The sequence below is a fragment of the Amblyomma mixtum genome, chromosome 4 (genome assembly GCF_055824585.1).
Source record: "Amblyomma mixtum isolate Tamu chromosome 4, ASM5582458v1, whole genome shotgun sequence".
Classification (NCBI taxonomy): Eukaryota; Metazoa; Arthropoda; class Arachnida; order Ixodida; family Ixodidae; genus Amblyomma; species Amblyomma mixtum.
The window spans coordinates 68,560,008-68,578,285 of NC_143015.1; the positions used below are offsets into that span (position 1 = coordinate 68,560,008).

Below are 18,278 nucleotides of genomic sequence, written 5' to 3' on the forward strand. Positions count from 1 at the left end.
TTTCTCAATAAGTGTACAGGTTCTAGCATTTTCAGAGCGAATCTTGACGAAATACCACATTTTCATAGCATTCATTTCGGGGTGTTGTAGCGTACTCAACGCATTGTTGAAAACAGGCTTGATTTATTTTTAAAACACATAATGAGCTCACTACAACAGCTATGCAGCTAAGGCATAAAAGCCGGCGGTCATGGCAACGGTCATGACAACGATACTGGCCATGATGATTCTGGGACTTGAAACCCGCGCGTGATTTGTGAGGCTATTTGTGGGTTTCTTCACGCCTGACCACGACAATGGCGAGTTTGGCTACTCGGATGTACTTCATCTGGAAAACAAAATTCAACGCACACGGACAAAGGACAGGGGAAGAGTAGACACCGCAAGCGCCCTCTCGCAACTAATCTTTTATTGTTAAGAGATGGATATATATTTATACACACAAATAAAATCGGCACATGTGCGAAAGGCAGGCAAGCCATAAAAGGCATCAGAAAAGACAACCTAGAAAAACAATCAGAAACGAAAACATTGAATCTGCCATTGCTATACTCTCGCAGCTGCCTCCAAGAGAGACACATCACCAATTCCCAAAAAGATTATCTCTCCCTCATAGATCAGGGACAACGCTGTGCTAACACATATATATTCTTATTTTCTTTTCAATAAAATACGCGTCTGTGTTTTCTCTCGGGCGCTTATAGCGCCTTAGACTTTTTGAACAGTGATTTCCACAACTTCTCATTTACACTTTTAAACTCTGCACAATATTCAGCAATGCTCAAAGGAACGGCGTCCGGTGACAAGTTATGCTCCATGACCACAATTCTCAGGCATCGCCCTGTTTATAAGATGTAGTTTATTGCATAAAAAATGGTAAGGGATTCGTGATCTGTCCCTTTAGGTGGCAGCGGTGTGACTGTGGTTATGTTGCCCTTTTTTTTGAAGGCTTTGTTTCTTTATGACTTAAATTCCTTTCATTGTGACCGGTTTTCTTCGTGTGTATACACACCCATCCCTTCGCATTAAATGTCAGTTGAAAGACAGCGCTTGCAGAGTTTACTATTCCGTTGTCCTTAGTCCGTATGTTCTGAATTTTGTTTTCAGGATGATCAAGAGACCATGTCTCCTACCCTTCTATCCGCCATCTACAGGCCACCGCAGTAGAAGAATGGCATATTGTCTAAAAAAGGGGCTCGAGAGATACATTTTCCTCGTCACCTGCTCGTGGAAAACCTATCATCAGCATCGTTAACCCTCTGCCATGTCTCTCGAATTAACCATATCCTGCGCCAGCCGTAACTAACTCATCGCCGCAAATTTCTTAATCTCACCTGCCCGCCTAACCTTCTGAAAGCCAAGCTGGTCTCCCCTGGACTGTAGTTCGTTACCCCTAGCGATCATTGGTTATCCTGTCTTCCCATTTACATACCCTATACCGAAGCCCACTTGTTCTAGATTTAGAATAGAATGTCAGTAACCGGAGTTTGTTCACAGATCCACTCTGCTGTCCTCCTGTGTTTTAACGCCTGGCAGAGAAATACAGCTGCATGTATATTGTGTGCATAAACGCCATACCTTGATTTCTGGCTGAGAACGCTGCACAAAGCAAGGCACGGTTGAATACACTCAGGGAGCACTTCTTCAAAAACGCACCCCCTTGCGAGTATGAGTTACGCCAGCTGGCATAAATACCGTAATTCCAGTCTGAAGTAATTCTCACCTAACACCTGAGTAAAGGTGAGGAAAAATTACTCCTTTCCACCAGCGCCATGTCGTGAAAACAACCGCTTTAACCTGGTGCCGTTAAAGTCATGTCCGAAATAGTTTGCCCGCTGCTTATAAATGAGCGAGCTTGCAACAGTGACACTATAAATGAGTAATCGCGCACGTACCTGCCGCAGTGGCCACCTGACAGGAACTGAGAAGCAACCGACACCAATCCGAAATTTCGACGCACCCTTTGTAAGACTAGGCGAGAAATAGGCTTCTCTCTCCCCAGGCGCGTGGTCAAGTCCGACATCCGTAAGGGTGCCGCTGATTTGGTAGGTTTGATAAAGAAGATAAACGAAGTAACTCATCGTTTCTCCGAGGGAAAACTTTCCTCTGCGGATGCGCTTGGTGTGCTTGACGACGTCTGCAAGGCACTTTGCCCCCTCTGCATCCAAAGAATCTGTCCGCACGTTAAGATGGACTATACTAGTTTTTCGTGCCAATGACTCTATTATTGGCAACCAGTGTCCCTGAGTCTCTGGATGCGAGTGATTCAATGCGAATGACTCGAGGGTAAGTTCTTTAAGCGCTCCTGTTTCCCGAATGAAGCGAGCCAATAGAGAACAGCCTCTTGGGCTAAGCGAATGAAAGTCAGAGAGCAGTTCCAAGGAAGAGATATTATTAGCTGAAGGCCAAAAATTAGAGGAAATTTCAGGTGGCGCTAGGTTTCCGTCGTAACGACCGTGTCGAGATGTTTTTGAAATTACACTGTCCTGTAAGGGAGAGAAAACGTGTGCCCTGGAGTTCGGATAGCTGAAATGATACAATTTTTTCTGCACCGCAATTCTGACGGAGATCATTACAGACTTCGAGGAACTCATCTCGGTCATTGTCCTGAACATCAATTATTACTTTCATTACATTTGGCTTGGCGGACAATGATTTTAAAAACAGCTTCCAGTGGTCCCTGTCCCACATGGCAAAAGGCACCTCAAGTTCCTCCAGTGTTTCATTCTTCCCGAAAGCCGTAGCCGAGCAGTTCAGGAATCCTCTTTCAGAGTCTAATTCTTCAGCTACACTTAATCTGAATTTCCGCAGCACTTTGTTTTTTGCAGCAACGTTCTCCAATAGCGCTTGCTTGGCCGGGGCAAATATCTTCGAGCTCAACAGTCGAAAGTGACCGGTTGTGCACAAGCGCATCCAGTACCACCCTCAAGTAATGTTCGCAACCATTCCTCATTGCTTTCACGGTCAAAGCTGTGAGCTCACATTCCTTTCTGAGGAAATCTGAAAACTCGTGGCGGCATGGTGGAGAAGCCTCATTAATCACACTCGAGTTGACTGACAGTTCCATCAAGGAGAAGTCTGCTTGCAGCGCTTTAAAAACGGGTCTGCATGCTCAGCACGCATGCGTAATTCAGGCATCTTGAGGCAAGACAGCGAAGCGCTGAATCGTAGAAGACTGGTCAGCGAGTCCACAACCGTTGTGGAACTGCCTGCTCTGCCCGAGAACACTAGTTCTTCCAAGTTCCTGAGCTTTGATATTATCATGCAGGGCAGCTCACTCATCAATGTCCATTTAAGGACCGTCACAATCTTGATGGAAGTATTTTGCAGCAGTGTCTCGCAGAGGTCTGCCTCGTCTGTCGTATCTGTCAGAGAAGTGTAGTCGAAGGCACCGATGCAGCGGTGTGTCGCGATGAGCCAAGGGAGAACAGCTGTTTCCAAACTGCGAGGACACACTGTATCTCTAAACGACACAGACAGCTGTCCGGCAGATCCCCGCATCTCACGCAGCTGATACCCTAAGTCTAACAGTAATTCATTCCAGAAGGCAAGCTGGCCGATGATGTGTCACGTTTGGTGTCGGGTAGCTGTGCACGGTCGACGGGGGTCCCACGCGTTCCCAGACCAGAGGGATGCCGACCTGCTTTGCCAGCTCCTCCTGATCTTGCGGAAGGACTCCATTTTCCGAAGATGAATGGTTCGCCATTGCACCTGCGGGGGACATTATTGTGCATTATCTCACAGTGGAAGTAAAGGGCATCGATACTTGCCCCCTATAATGTTTCGGCTGGCCCGGCTGTTAACTATTTGCAAATATTTACTCCGAAGAATATTGTCGTAGTCATTGTCATGTGCAGCTCTCATTTTTAACCTTGCTTTCATTGACAGAAGTTTTACGAACAGAATACAGGAGAAAGTGACTGCAATACACTAAAGTGGTGATAAAAAGATATTTTTTCCAATTATATACGCACTATCTGTACTTCCCATATTTAAAAAAGATTTAGAAAGGCTAATACATAGACGCATGAGTTTCATTATCATAAGCACCACATAATTACAAGCGCTCAGTTCTGATTCATGAATTGCAACCCTACAGAACGTGAACTTTTGCTAAAGAAAGAAGAAATAGTGGAGTCTTTTGAGCGTCAGGAGTGCACTCTGCGTGTGTTTGTGGTCTATTGAAAAGCATTTCACCGAATTAATCCCAATAGCTTGACTGAAAAATAGAACCGTTACGGTTTCGACGAGTTTTTCATGAATTATTACAGTCGTATCGTCAACACTGCAAGTAGAAAGCATGCATTAACAGACATGTTTCACATTTCAGCAACATAACAGCAGGTGTGCTACAAAGAAGCATACCGGAGCTGCTAGTCTTCTGTTTTTATATAAACGATGTAGTTAACATAGATAATGCCACTAAATTCATCACTTACGCTGAAGACACCACATTGCTTTTCACTGGGCGATATCCTACTCACGTTGATAATGATGAAAATCTTGTGTTAGCAAGATTTACCCCATGCAGCACTGAAAACTCTTGCAATCAACGCAGTGCAATTAACGCGAACCTATAGCCACAAAGTGTCTATCTAGAATACTCTTTAACAGCAAACCGCAAGCTACCAGACCACTACTACTGCGATTTGAAGAGATGTGCCAGGATCTCGGCGTACTAAACACATTGCCTGGTATTGCGCGAACACGAAATCCACTGCCACCATGGTACAATTTCCCTGCAGTCTGCGATTTCACCCTTACACAGTTCCATAAAAAACAAACTCCACAACAACATATATTGCAAGAATTTCTCGCACTTGAGGAAAAGTACAGAACTTTCACAGCATTTTACACAGATGGTTCAAAAACAGATCTCTATGTTGAAAGCGCAGTGGTACAAGGGTATTGGAATCAAATAGTAAGGCTTCCGCGATGTGCATCCATCTTCAGTGCCGAATGTCACGCCATCTCTCTAGCCATAAAAAAAATAGTAAATGAGAACCTCTCAAACAGTATTATATACACAGACTCACTAAGTCTACTTAGAGCCCTCCATTCAAGAAAAGCAATCAGTCCACTACTTGGTGATATCATACACAACATAACAACATCCATAGCTCAAGGACAAAACATAAAACTCTGCTGGGTACCAAGCCATATTTTGATTTCAAGGCAACGAGAGAGCAGACTTGTGTGCTGGTAAAGCCCGTTGCAAACAAATAAACAAAGTAAACATACCCTTTAATGATTGCGTGCACTTAGTACACCGTAAATTAGGAAAAAAAATGGCAGTTAACTTTGAACAATGACGTAAATAAAAAACTACATTTGATAAAGCCAGTTTTAAATGAAAGGAAGTCTTGCACACACCAGGAACGTTTTAAAGAAGTAATGCTCTGCTGGCTTCGTATAGGATATACACATCTTACTCATAACTTTCTATTGACAAAACAAGCAAAACCTCTTTGTGAGAAGTGCGGAGAGGAATTAACAGTAAACCACATTTTACTGTCATATACAAAAGTAGAAAAACTCAGGAAAAAGTATTTTACACAGTTTTATGATTGGTACATTCCTATGCACCCGATGTTATTGTTGGGAGAAGATGCAATTGTTAACAAAGCTTGCGTGTTTGGTTTTTTAAGAGAAGCAGGTCTGCTCAACAATCTCTAAATTTTCATCCACTGCCTCACTTTACCTTAAGATGCAGTCCCTTTCTCATTCCTGAGAAAGGGACTGAGGTTTTTATCTGGTTGGTTGGGAGGCTCAACGTCCTTGCCCAACCAAGGATGGCCGCGGAGCCTACCTGACCTTCTTAAAGATTTTATCATTATCCATTTATAACTTTTTCTTTTCATCTGTCGTCACTAGAGAACACATACCAATGTTATAGGCTATCTACACCGGCGATTATTTTAATATTTCTATAAAATTCTGCACATGACAATTTCCTCATACCCTGAGCTAGGCGCATGATGGCCTCAGTTGCCTATGTGCCATAAAACCCAACAAACAACAAACAAACTTGCTTCCCCGTTATTCAAATAGTATTGCGTATGTTCACTTCTCTGGAAATTTCTTTTTTTCCTCCCTTTTTGTTTGTTTTTGGTTTCAAGACCCCTTTACTGCTTGCTTGCGGGCAGTGTATGTAGATTCCTGCGCTGCATACAGTTTCCTGCTGTGTCAGCCTACGTCAAGTGCATGGGGCCGTGTGCCTTGTGAAGCCGTTTGTGTGGCTTTTAGCCGACGGCCCCCAGTATCGATGTACAAGATGCTGAAATAAATAAATAAAGAATTGTAATTTGTAAGATGGAAGAAAACCTCACCGCTCAGCTTTTAGGGGTGACGGTCAGCGGACCTCCGCGAACTAGCCACTGTAAATAGCAGGATTTTGAAGAGCACTGGCGCAAATGGTGTGATAAAAGGGCTATGCTCCAGTCAGCCCTTTTCTGTGCCTGTTATCAAGACGCTATCCGAGAAAACTGCACCCGTGCCGAGCGCCTACCGCATCGTCTGCTGGCATGCGCCTGTGCTGCCCATCTCTTTTAAACCACTCCATTGCCAATGCAATGATTTAAAGGAGAAAACTGTTTACACTCAGCTCTTTTCCCAGATTCGAAAAGGAACGCGGAACTTGCAGGACTCCGAAGGACTTATTTCTCAACGCCCCTTATCGTTCTAAAGGAGGCATCACAAAACACATTGCCATTATATACTTAAAGCCGAGTAACCAATCAGTAATTCGCAGTCTTATTAAAAAATTACTCCCACTTGGGGGATTTCCATAAAAATTTGACTAGCAGTGTTCCCACTTAGAATTATTTATCAATTCACCCTCGCCCTACAATATGCTAGTCATCCTGGTTAAAGCAATTGGTAGAGCGACTGCTCCGGCGAAGCGGAGGTTCCGGGTTCGATCCCCGGACCAGGACTAATTTTTCTTCATGTACGAAGTTTCTGTGGAAGCTGTATAACTCTCGTTTGTATCCGCTTGGCTGCGCCTGGGTGCATTGCAATGAGTAGCGTCCTCCCTTATTGCAAATTCATTCGAACTTGGTCAGTGACGTAGCGAGAAATTTTGTTCGGGGGGGGGGGGGGGAGGGCTCATGTTGCAGCGTAGCCTCCTCATAGAATTTGTGGAGAGACCGAACGCAAGAATAACTGCGTTGCCACTGACAATGCCATTGTGTATTAGATAACGCTACGCGCTGTCTAGACAAGTGAAATATGCATTTTTAAAAATAAAAGAATGTATTCGTATGTCTAAAAAACTGTGGCAGACATAACTCATACCAGTCCTTCCAAGTCTTTGCGTATCAAAAAAATATCACACGAAATCTAGAACTATACTTGTATCAATCCGAAACCAGCTAAGCAGTGCGAGCCGCTGATATGAAAAACGTAAAGGCCATAAAATGAGCAAGTAGAGGACAAGTATTTTAAGGAATATTTGTCGTTTAAGAACGTTTACATTCTTCTACATATGCAACTGCCAGGGAAAAATCTCCATGATGGTGTCCTTCGTTCCAGCGTACTGCGCAGCAGCAGCTCTCACCGGTCATGTATTGTAAGTAATTGCACCGACATTTTAGTCGCAACAGCGAGCACATGCGTAAACGAGGTTCTGCAACACATACATTATAAGTGCGAAGATAAAATAGAGTACTAGAAATGCGAAGATACAACTTGATAAAGAACAAAAAAGTGTCACTGGAAACAAAGTTACTGTATGTATACAAAACACCTGGCAACAAGATATTTAAATACACGTATGTCTCCGTTAAATCTACGTATCTAAGCAAAATTCACCCTATAAAATGCATCAAACAAGGAAAATAAGCATCTTGCGCAATCACAGGTAGTAAACCTTACGAACGGAAAGATAGACGATCCGGGCAAAAACAAAACTATGATAGCAGAAGTCGAAATATTTACTTTGGGCCAAGCTGCGGTCGGTGAGTTCGAAAAAAATTTGGGGGGGCTGAAGCCCCATAAGCACCCCCCCCCCCCTGGCTACGCCCCTGACCTTGGTGGATTCCCCTAAACATTTGACCGACCGCGTAAATCTCTACGGCGAACCTGAATCATTCGGAGAGTGTCATATAAAGAAAGATTGCTTGATGGCAAAAATGCGGCTCCAGAATGAGCCTGCCGATTTTCGCAAAATACAAGCCAAAATTTCTTACAGTAAGCCCGCTTCCTGAACAGTTTTTCTGCCTTTAGTCCAGTTTAACTATTTTACTCCTCAAACGAAATCAACCGTTTTTCGTTTGTGATTAGCAAGTTAGTATCTAGCGCCGGCAAATAAGTGCATTAGCCGATACGATACGCAAAACGGACTCGCATACCGCTGTTCCACACTGCGCCATCCAGAAGCGGATTCTGTGTACGCAGCCGTCTCAATGCCTTCCTTAATAACAGCCGAGCATAGCAGCCGCACCACTCGCACCAGACCCAACAGTGCTTAGCCTACGTGTTCCGGCGGAAAATGCTTGGCATCAACGGGAGCGCTGAAAAATCGTCGACTCGAGAAATCATGCCTGACACATAACAGTGGAATGCGAGGCGTAGAGACAGCGAAAACCAGCGGCTGGCCTATCACAGTCCGCCAACAAGTCGCAGCCGTCTGAAATGTGCGCTCGCGATAACATGACATCCTTCAGAGGGCTTGTTACCCCCTCTATAGCACGCGACAACGGAAAAGGACCCGAACGCGCAAGAATCACGCGGCAAGGCATCCGCGGAGGAAGAAGGAAGTGTGGAGGGAGGAAAGCGAAGGCGAGCCAACTTCCGGCCGCGGGGGGGACGCTTCGCGAATATGTAGTACGTGGCGGTCTCTCTATATACAGGGTGTGTCGCTTAGGACTTTGCACATTTAAAAAGAAGTCTTTTTGAGTTAGAAGCGCGCTCTTTTCGGCATAGCGTTGTCACAGGTGGTGTACATCAGAATACAGAAAGAAGTTAAACCAGCAGGCTGGTTAACTAATATTGAATAGTTAACGTTTAACTATTACTGTTGAACTTCTTAATTATTGATAGGCGTATAGCCGGCCCTAAGTAATACCAATATCACTTTTTCAAATTCCGAAAACGCAATATCCCTGGATGCTGTGGCTCAATAAATTCTGGCTACATCGCCTTAAAATACATGCCCTTTGGAGAAGCTTCCAGACAAAGCAACCTCTACAGTACACGTAACCCAATTTGCTGGGCCCAAGCGCCTAGGGTAACCGCGTTTTCGAAATTTTAGAAACTAATATGGATGTCTCTTATAGTGGACTGCACGCCTCTCTGTAATTAGAGAAGCTAAAAATTATATTTAAAAAGGTAAATATTGAGTATTAGTAACCAGGCTGCTAGTTAGCACGTCTTAGATGTGTTCCGATATACTACACCGCTGACAATGCTAAGGCGGAAAAAGCGCTTCTCTAATTCAAAAAGCCAATTTTACCAACTTCTGTAACCTCTTAGATGAGACACCCTGTATAAGTTTTCCTTCGCCCATGTTGGCGTTATTTCTTGTTGCCATCGAAATACGGAAGGTCGTCGACACTCCCGGCGTCGCCGCTCCTAACACAGTAGCCGCAGTGAGCACGCTAACACATTCTAGTTCACTTCAGTACGACCGATTGCAGCTCGGAAAGGAAACCCAGATGGGTTTGAGGCTAAGTGACTGAAGTGTTATAAAATGATAACAATGCTACGCTTCAATCGGCAAAGCCAACAAGCTGGTTTTTGTGAAGGTCGTTCCATAATTGCTCATATACACGCACCCCCTATTGTTGGCCGCATTTCGGGCTCAATGCTGAGAACTTTGCTTTTCGGTCAGATGTAGAACTTGGTATTATAGAAGTGCTTAAGCTCTAACAGCTTTTCAAGTCTAGCAAACCGTAACAGTCTGTACAGCGTCTGAGGATATTGAGAAAAACGTCAGCATAGACCGTGAATAACGTCTTCCAGTTCAGAAGGGCTCGCTAACATGAACACAGCCGCTGACGTGCGTCCATCGTGTGCTGGAGTGGCAGCGTTTGGTAAAACATACGAGTTGTTGTAAGAGGTGCAAGAATTGGTCGCGCACAGGAACCGAGATCCTCATATCGGAGGAAATTTTCCTCAAACAGTGCGATGCAATCAACGTGAAATATTGTAGCGTCTGGTAATGATAATGACATTTGATAATGACACCTTCTCTTTACGGCACCAGAACCCCTTTGCAAATTGCACCGATAACGTTGTTTACAGGTTGCCACTTTCATGTGGCAAGTTGTATATTGGACAGACAGGCCGGTGCCGGAATAAGCGTCTCAGCGAGCACTACGGAAAAGTTAGAGGTGAGGGGCGAGGTAATTTGGCTCGTCACTGCCGTGGTCTCAAGTGCGCGCCTAAGTTCGAGGAGTGTTCAGTGGTTGGAAAAAGTAGCGATCAAAAAATGTGGGAGATAATTGAAGCTGCTGCGATGGAAAAAGAGGGTTTGGAAAATTGCGTTAGTGATCCTTCGGTGCCATTATCAAAAAAGGACTTAGCTTTCTTAGATTCAAGGCAGCGGGCGATTGTGTGAAACGTGCTCACAGATTGGTGGCTTGCATTGTGTTTCTTCTCATTCCTGACACGTCATGAACTTGACAAGATAATAATTGTTAGACATCTGTACGTGTACGTTACGTGTATATGCTTCCAGTCGTCATGCCGTACGCTACAGCCAACAATCATTCCTATTTGCAACATCACTTGGCATGCCCACATGCTGTGCTAGGACGTATGCACATAGTTCTCTATAAAGCCCGCAATAAAATTCCAATAAGGAAAGCTGTCAGGCAGGGAGACACAATCTCGCCTATGCTATTCACTGCCTTTTTGCAGGAGGCATTCCGGGTCCTGAAATGGGAACAGTTGGGGATAAGAGTCAATGGAGAATACCTAAGTAATATGCGATTCGCTGATGACATTGCCTTGCTAAGTCACTCAGGACATGAACGGCAAAGCATGATCAATGAATTGGACAAGCACAGCAGAACGGTGGGGCTAAAAATTAACATGCAGAAAACTAAAGTAATGTTCAACAGCCTAGCAAAGGAACACCAGTTCGCAGTTGGTAGCCAGGTGCTGGAATTAGTAGGAAAATATGTCTATTTAGGGCAGGTAGCGACATCTGATCCAGATCATGAGAGGGAAATAACTAGAAGAATAAGAATGGGGTGGAGCGCATATGGCAGGTTATCTGAGATCATGAATGGCAGTTTACCGATATCCCTCAAGAGAAAAGTATACAACAGGTGTATCTTACCGGTACTCAGCTATGGGGCAGAAACGTGGAAACTAACAAAGAAGGTTCAGCTTAAGTTAAGGACAACGCAGCGAGCTATGCAAAGAAAAATGATAGGCGTAACGTTAAGAGATCTGAAGCTGGCGGAGTGGGTGAGAGAACAAACGCGCGTTAATGATATCCTAGTTGAAATCAAGAGGAAGAAGTGGGCTTGTCCAGGGCATGTAATGCGAAGGCAAGCTAACCGCTGGCCCTTAAGGGCAACGGAGTGGATTCCAAGAAAAGGTAAACATAGCAGGGGGCGGCAGAAAATTAGGTGGGCGGATGAGATTAAGAAATTTGCGGGAATATGGTGGCCGCAGCTGGCGCAGGACAGGGTTAATTGGAGACATGGGAGAGGCCTTTGCCCTGCAGTGGGCGTAGTGAGGCTGATGATGATGATGATGACAGGCAGGAGATGCCGCTGTAGCTGCATACTCCGTAGTTGTGCATCTAGGAATGAGGCCGACCCAAGCGAGTCGCTTCTCTGTATTACGGGCGCAATAGCTAAAAAAGAAAACAGTCTGCGACTGCTGATAGTGATGATAGTCAGAGGGCTCCCACTTCTAGCGCGGCTGTTTCGACCGCCACCTCGCCTTAGTTCTAATCCCTATTGTTGTTCTCTGTTTAGCCACTTCTATAAGGATTACCCGCCGCGAGTTTCTAGGAATATCCAAAACGCTTGAAATCGGCCATGCTGTTTTTAATTTCATCTGCTATTTGTGAGTTTTTTGTCTGGCGTAATTACCTTAAGTGAACCTCAGTTTCTATGTAGTCTTTCACGTAGGCAGATATTTACCGGGTGACGAACGCTGTGCTGACGAACGACGGTGAAAAAGCCGCATTTCCAAACTAGCCTCCTTCGATTGGTATGTCACGAAAACCTTATCGTCTCAGCTGAAGAACTCCCTTTCTTTTCTTCACCACTCATGGAATCTCGACTTAGTGCAACAGAGCCACCGCTTCAGCACACGCTGAGAGAAAAACAACCTCCCTACTCAAACGTTCCACATGAGCCGCTCGTATGGAATTAAGTGAATATAGAATCCATAAGGTGTTGAAAAATACATCGATATCTATGTTTTTTGTACGGAGTCCATACGAATTTCACATAATTCGACATTGTTTCCATACACTTTCAAGATGTCATTTGAAGTCCGTCTGTAGTGAAAAAATGTTGCATGACACAGTAACCTCACACAGGCATCGTCATAGGGATATCCTACAATTTGTGTGATATTGTATGGCATCGGTATAACGATTGAATGAGTTTGCAGAAATGTATGACGTTTGTATGATAATGTTGTATAATCTGTATAATTATATTATGATATCTGTATGATAAAATCTTTGAGTTAACTGCATTGCATAACTTCATTCAGTAGGTGTAATCTTTCACACGTGCTTTACATCTAGTCTATATCAACTCCATATGTTCTATACTGGACTCCGTAAAGTCTATATGGCAGCATATGGAGTTCTGAGACTCGTCGTAAGAACTTTCAGCAGGGCTGAGCTCGCGAGAGATGGAACCCTCCTGGTAGCCGGCTAGAACAGTCATGAGGACCTGCTCTGGATCTTTGGAGAGGGATAGTTGTCCTTTCTGCACTTTGACTTCGTTATTTTAAAGCAAACAGATTCTAACGGCGCAAAAGCGCATGTTGAATGAATCGAAGTACTTTAGAGTGCCAGGCAGTGCGCCTTGAGGAGGTGCAGGATTTCGAGCGACTCCTGCGGCCCCCTGTCCGATCCGCTGCCGTCAATCCGAATGGTCGAAGCCGTGAGAACTTTATGCCTGGCTCGTTGTCCAAAGAATCTCTACGCTGTGCACCCATCCATCGCCCTTGTTTTATCTCTCTAAAGGTATTTATTGAAATCCTCTCTTCATTGCCCTAATGTAATCACTCTAATTTCAATCGCTATATTCTGTAAAACCTTCCGGTTTTTTTCTAACGACTTTTTATAATTAGTGTATCTCCTTTATTACGCAACTGTCTTGTCCCCTTTCTTGTTTTATTATAGCCTCTGGCAGTGTTGTTATTATTATCATAGTGATATAACCATCAGAAACAGATTGTTTTCTGCCACAAAACAGGCTTTCTGAACTTCTTCCGCAATCCTGCATCTAAACATGCTCCCCTGGAGCAGACCAGCCTAACTTTTGCTGACCACTCAAATCTTGTTAGATGGCCTGCAGGCAACCGTGAGTTCCGGCCCCTCTCATCCCGCAGTAATGGAGCAGGTTTGTCACAGCAATCTAAGCAACTAGTAGCACACAGTCTTCAGAACGAATACCTCAGATAAATTGTAAAGGCGCCAAAAACCACACACACACAAGACAAGAGCGGGACAGAGCACCTTGTCTTGTGTGTGTGTGGTTTTTGGCGCCTTTACTTTACAATGAATTACCAACTAGCCCAGCAAGAAGTTCTCTTAGCCTCAGATAAAATGTGAATTATAAATGTTCGTAGTTCGCTGTAGTCTGATAATATTCTCGTAAGAGCGCACTGTGTACATAAATGCACTGGTATATAGAGGTCTGCACAAATCCTCAGCTCTGACATTACAAAGCTTGCTACCACTATGTGCACTGTGTACATAAATGCACTATCATATGCACGAATGAGCAAATCCTTTGCTTTGACAGAGTCGAAGTAAATACCACTTAATAACACAAGATGCCTTGTTGCTACAACATAAATACCAAGCTCGCGTATGACACAAAAATGAATCAGCACTACCATAAAATGTACAAAAGTGCGTAAGCGTAACGAAACAAATGCGTGCATGCCTGATAATGTTCAGCTTAATCCCTGAAAAATCCAGCGCAACATTTTGTGAGAGACTGTCACGATATTGTGGGCGGCTTGATGTTTGGTTGGCGCCGATGTTATATTTAATCGGGCCAACCTGCCCACTATTTCACTCTCCGTAAGTTTGGAGGGGGAGGAGCGACAAACTTCTCCACCCCGCGTGCAAAAGATGAGGTTCGACTGCTGACCGGCGATAGGGGCCAAGCCTGATTAGCCGATGACCGGAGCCATGAGGCGTAGGCAAGTTTCTCAACAAGCCAGCACCTTTACTTGGGCAAAGAACACGAAAGTTACAAAACAAAGCCCAACGAAGTAGCGGCAATACGCAGGTGCGACGAGAATAAACACAAAATCAGAAAGTAACGACAATTAACAAGAAGAGGAAAACAACAGGGCAAGAACTATACAACCACGTTACAACAACAAAGTGAAAGGTTACGAGGAGAAAGAGCGACAGGACAATGAAAAGATTAAAGCGAGTAGGGAGAAACGATGGCTTAGCTGCGGGGTGGCAAGGTCCGGTCGCAGGGAGCGTCGGGCTGCGGAGGCGCGCGGGGCTGATGGGGGGTTGCGGATACTGGCGAACTTGTGCCGCGCGTATTCGGGGCCACCGTCGCTGCGCTGTACGCGTCGGACATCCGCCTTAGCTGACCCCTTCCCTGGCTGACCTCACACACGTCCGCACGCACCGAAATCTCCAAGCAAACTGCTCGGCTCGCGGTTTTCCCGCCGCTGCGTTCTCATCGCAACCCAACAAACAAACAAACGAATCCTCAAGGCCCAGTGCGCCAACGATTCGCAGATGTTAAAAAAGGGTGGAGCAGAAACACGAAGAAACTGAATGGGACGTGAGGGAAAGGTACGGTCCTAACGAGGAGCGATGCTAACTTACGAAGGTCGGGAAGGGTGCTGGGGTATTCAACCGACAGCTTGCCGTCTCCACAACGAGCGAGGGCTCCCTACACGGAGATAATACGAGGAGGGGGCGGAGTGGACTTGATCGTCCAGCGCCGCGAGGGGTCAACCGTCCTCGCGGGAGGAGGGAAAATCATCGCCGCATGGTCGCGACATGCTTGCGAACAACCGGCGCCGTGGCCACATCGCCCGCAAAAGAAAAAGAAACGCAAGGCATGTACACACTTTGTGACAGACAAATTCTTATTTTTTGGTTAACATGCCACAGAGCCGAAATCCTTCATACTGCTTAGCTTGTGTTCCATGTGTTGTCCCAGACCTAGTAGCTATATTTTATTTTAGGGAAATCAAGGGCACTATGTTCATTGTGATGTCGGTGAGCGTTGCATGTCGTGATACGTTCCAGTTGTTCGGCCATAAAGTGCATCGGTACATATTCAAAACCTGCATCGGTACATATTCCAATCACAGGTAAATTCGTGCAAAATCAAAGGTTTATTGTGTCAAGATGACTTAACGGAATGTAATAGAGCTCTTGAAAAGTGCTTCTTACAGAACGCCATCCATTGCAGACGTGAAGAAAATGCAAAAATATCAGTGTAACAAAAATATGTCCCTCTCTAATAATAGAACTAATTATTTAGTCGCATCCACTCAAGCGCAGCCCACGGCTAAAAATTCAGGTGGGGGGGGGGGGGGGCGCTTTGTTGACCTAAAGCGCGGGGAGGCGAAAGTCTTAAGCGCGGTGATGCTGCTAGTGTCACTGATGTGTGGTTACAATATTAAGCTTCGCCTCTCAGTGTGGGACGCGATAGCATCTTGCAACGCTGCCAGGGAGCCCACAGAACGCCATCGGCCGTTCGGCTCTACGTCTTGCTTGTCGGTAAATTAGTTTCTGAGGAAAGGAAATGTATCTGTCTCGCATATCTCGGCGGACACCTGAGCCTAGCCTTAAAAGAAGGGAGGAAGATGGGAGTGAACGAAGAGACCGTATTCACTAGAGGCGCCTTTGTTCATTCCAAACCCTCGAGCTGGCGTGGCGGACTGGTTACCGTGCTCGTCTCGCACTCCGGAGACCCTGGTTCGATTCCCGAACTCGACCAAATTCCTTCTCGGATTTATTTATTTATCTGGTCTGACTAGAAAGCTTAGTTGGGTTAATTGGTTCATTAAGGCATGAACTAAACTCAGAGCCACTTAGTTGAAGCATCACGATACGATCCCTTTTATAGGCCCCGTTTGAAATTCGCGCACTTTAACGTCACCACCATTTCGACCAATTGAAAAGTTGACATTTCTGTCGACAACTGCTGCTTACAACGATGAGGCATTAAAGGCTTCCGCCTTAAAAATGTAATCTATACAGCATCCACAGAAACTTAGTAGTTAGTTAAAGAAAACTTCGCCTTGTTCCGAGGATTCGAACCCGGGAAACCACTTCACCAGAGTAGTCGCTCTAACCACTCAGCTAACCGGGGTGATTAGCTTATGTTAGGGCAAGAGCGAATATTCAATAACTAGATTAGCGTTACTCATTGGCATCCATCGCACTACGAATTTTCTGTGGACGATGTATAGCTTTCCTTTGTAGGAAAGCTCTTTTTCTATGCTTCGCATCAGCAGAAGCACAGAAAAATCTTCGAGTCGAGAAATCGTCCTTGCCACATAAATGGCCGAATGCGCGGCTTAGAGAGAGCGAAAAAGAGCAGCTGATCTATTAAGGAGCATCTCCATGGACTCATCCGAGGCGCACGAGCGCATCGCCTACGCGCCCAGCGCCGCGCCGCGACATGCGTAGAGAGAGAGGGAGAAAAACTTTATTGAGGCAAGTGTGTTAGACCCCCGCTTGGATCCCTGGACACCCACACGGTCCTACTCTACGTCGAAACGTTCATTTCGCGTTTGTTCATGACGTCAGCACCCCGAAGCACAGCAGCAAGCTGCGATGGCGGGTCCAGAGACAAGAGCACGACCTCCCAGTCCTCCCAACTTGATAACGCGGGCTGTCCCTGCGGGGGAGGATCAGTAGGGCAGCCGAAAGGATGTGAGAGAGTGTGGCGTGAGGGTGCATGCAGAAGAGGTGCCACAGTAGAGAGATAGCAGCTGAGGGGATGAGAGAGAGCGGGTCTGGAGGCGTCTCCAGAGGATGTGTTGGGAGTGAGTAACGGAGGGGTGTGGAGGAGGGTAAGTCCGACGGTCCAAAGGGTCTAGTTCCACTCCTCAAATCCGCGTTTGGGTGTTGGGCGTTTGTTGCGCATGAAAAGAAGCGGAGTAGCGGTGACAGTACCGAAAGGCGGCCGGAGCCGAACCTCCTCTTCTTCTTCCACTTCTTCTTCACCGGTTGCTGTTCTCGAAGCGTCGAATACGCAACTCGATGGCCTCTCGCCTCCTGTTGGTGGTATTCGCGCTCAGCTCAGCGAAGAAAACGAAGCGAATGGCCGTGCCGGATGCCGAGAGAACTGTGCTCTTTGATTGGTGTACACGGACCGGAAACCAGCGAGACACTTCCGGCGCCGGCACAAAACGAGGCGCAAATATCTTACATGGACCAGGGTGTCGAACCGGCATTTTTCGGGTTCGGTTCGGGTTCGGGTTCACGCCTTTCGGGTTCAGTTCCGGGTTCGGCTCCAGAAGGCCATTCCGTTCCGGTTCGAACCGGTTCGGACCGTCTTGAACCGGTTCAAACGGGTTCAAACGGGTTCAGGACTAAAAAATTTGAACGCAGATGGGTTTCAGTCAACCTTGCTATGCGTTTTCTTTGTTCTTGCACATCGCAATACAAAATAAAAAAATGCAAAGATTTGTTTACGAGAACATAAAACTGGGCTAGTTGGTAAGGATTACCAAGCAGCGCAGGTAATCGGCCCAGTATTGGAAATGGATGGTTTCACCCTGGTCCTTATTTGTAGGAGACCGGTCTTTGCCAATACGTTTCCAATATTGGGCCGGTTAACGGCGCTGCTTGGGTTCATGCTTAAGCAGCGCAGTAAGCAGGACGAAAGGAAGTATGGAGACGACACAGACACTGACTGACAACTGGTTATTACATTGTCGGAAAAGTATATGAAGGCGCAGGGAACAATCCAAATAACAGAAGAGCAAAGATTAAAACTAAAAAACCGTACTGCGCATGCACATCGTAGTCGAGTCATGACATCTTTTTCAACGAAATTCGAAGGCTATATTCCATAGTAGATGGCACTCCCCTATATCCTGGACCTCACACAGTTGCCACGAAAGCCTAA

The 18,278-nt window shown here is 45.6% G+C and overlaps 1 long non-coding RNA gene across 1 annotated transcript; it reads right to left on the minus strand.

Annotated features, from left to right (window-relative positions):
• Nucleotides 1-394: 394 nt before the first annotated feature.
• On the minus strand, nucleotides 395-17,430 carry LOC149346777 (uncharacterized). Its single transcript, XR_016292473.1, has 2 exons — nucleotides 17,321-17,430; nucleotides 395-3,711 (listed from the first exon to the last, which is right to left on the minus strand). It is a non-coding gene; the product is annotated as an uncharacterized LOC149346777 (long non-coding RNA).
• Nucleotides 17,431-18,278: the final 848 nt, after the last annotated feature.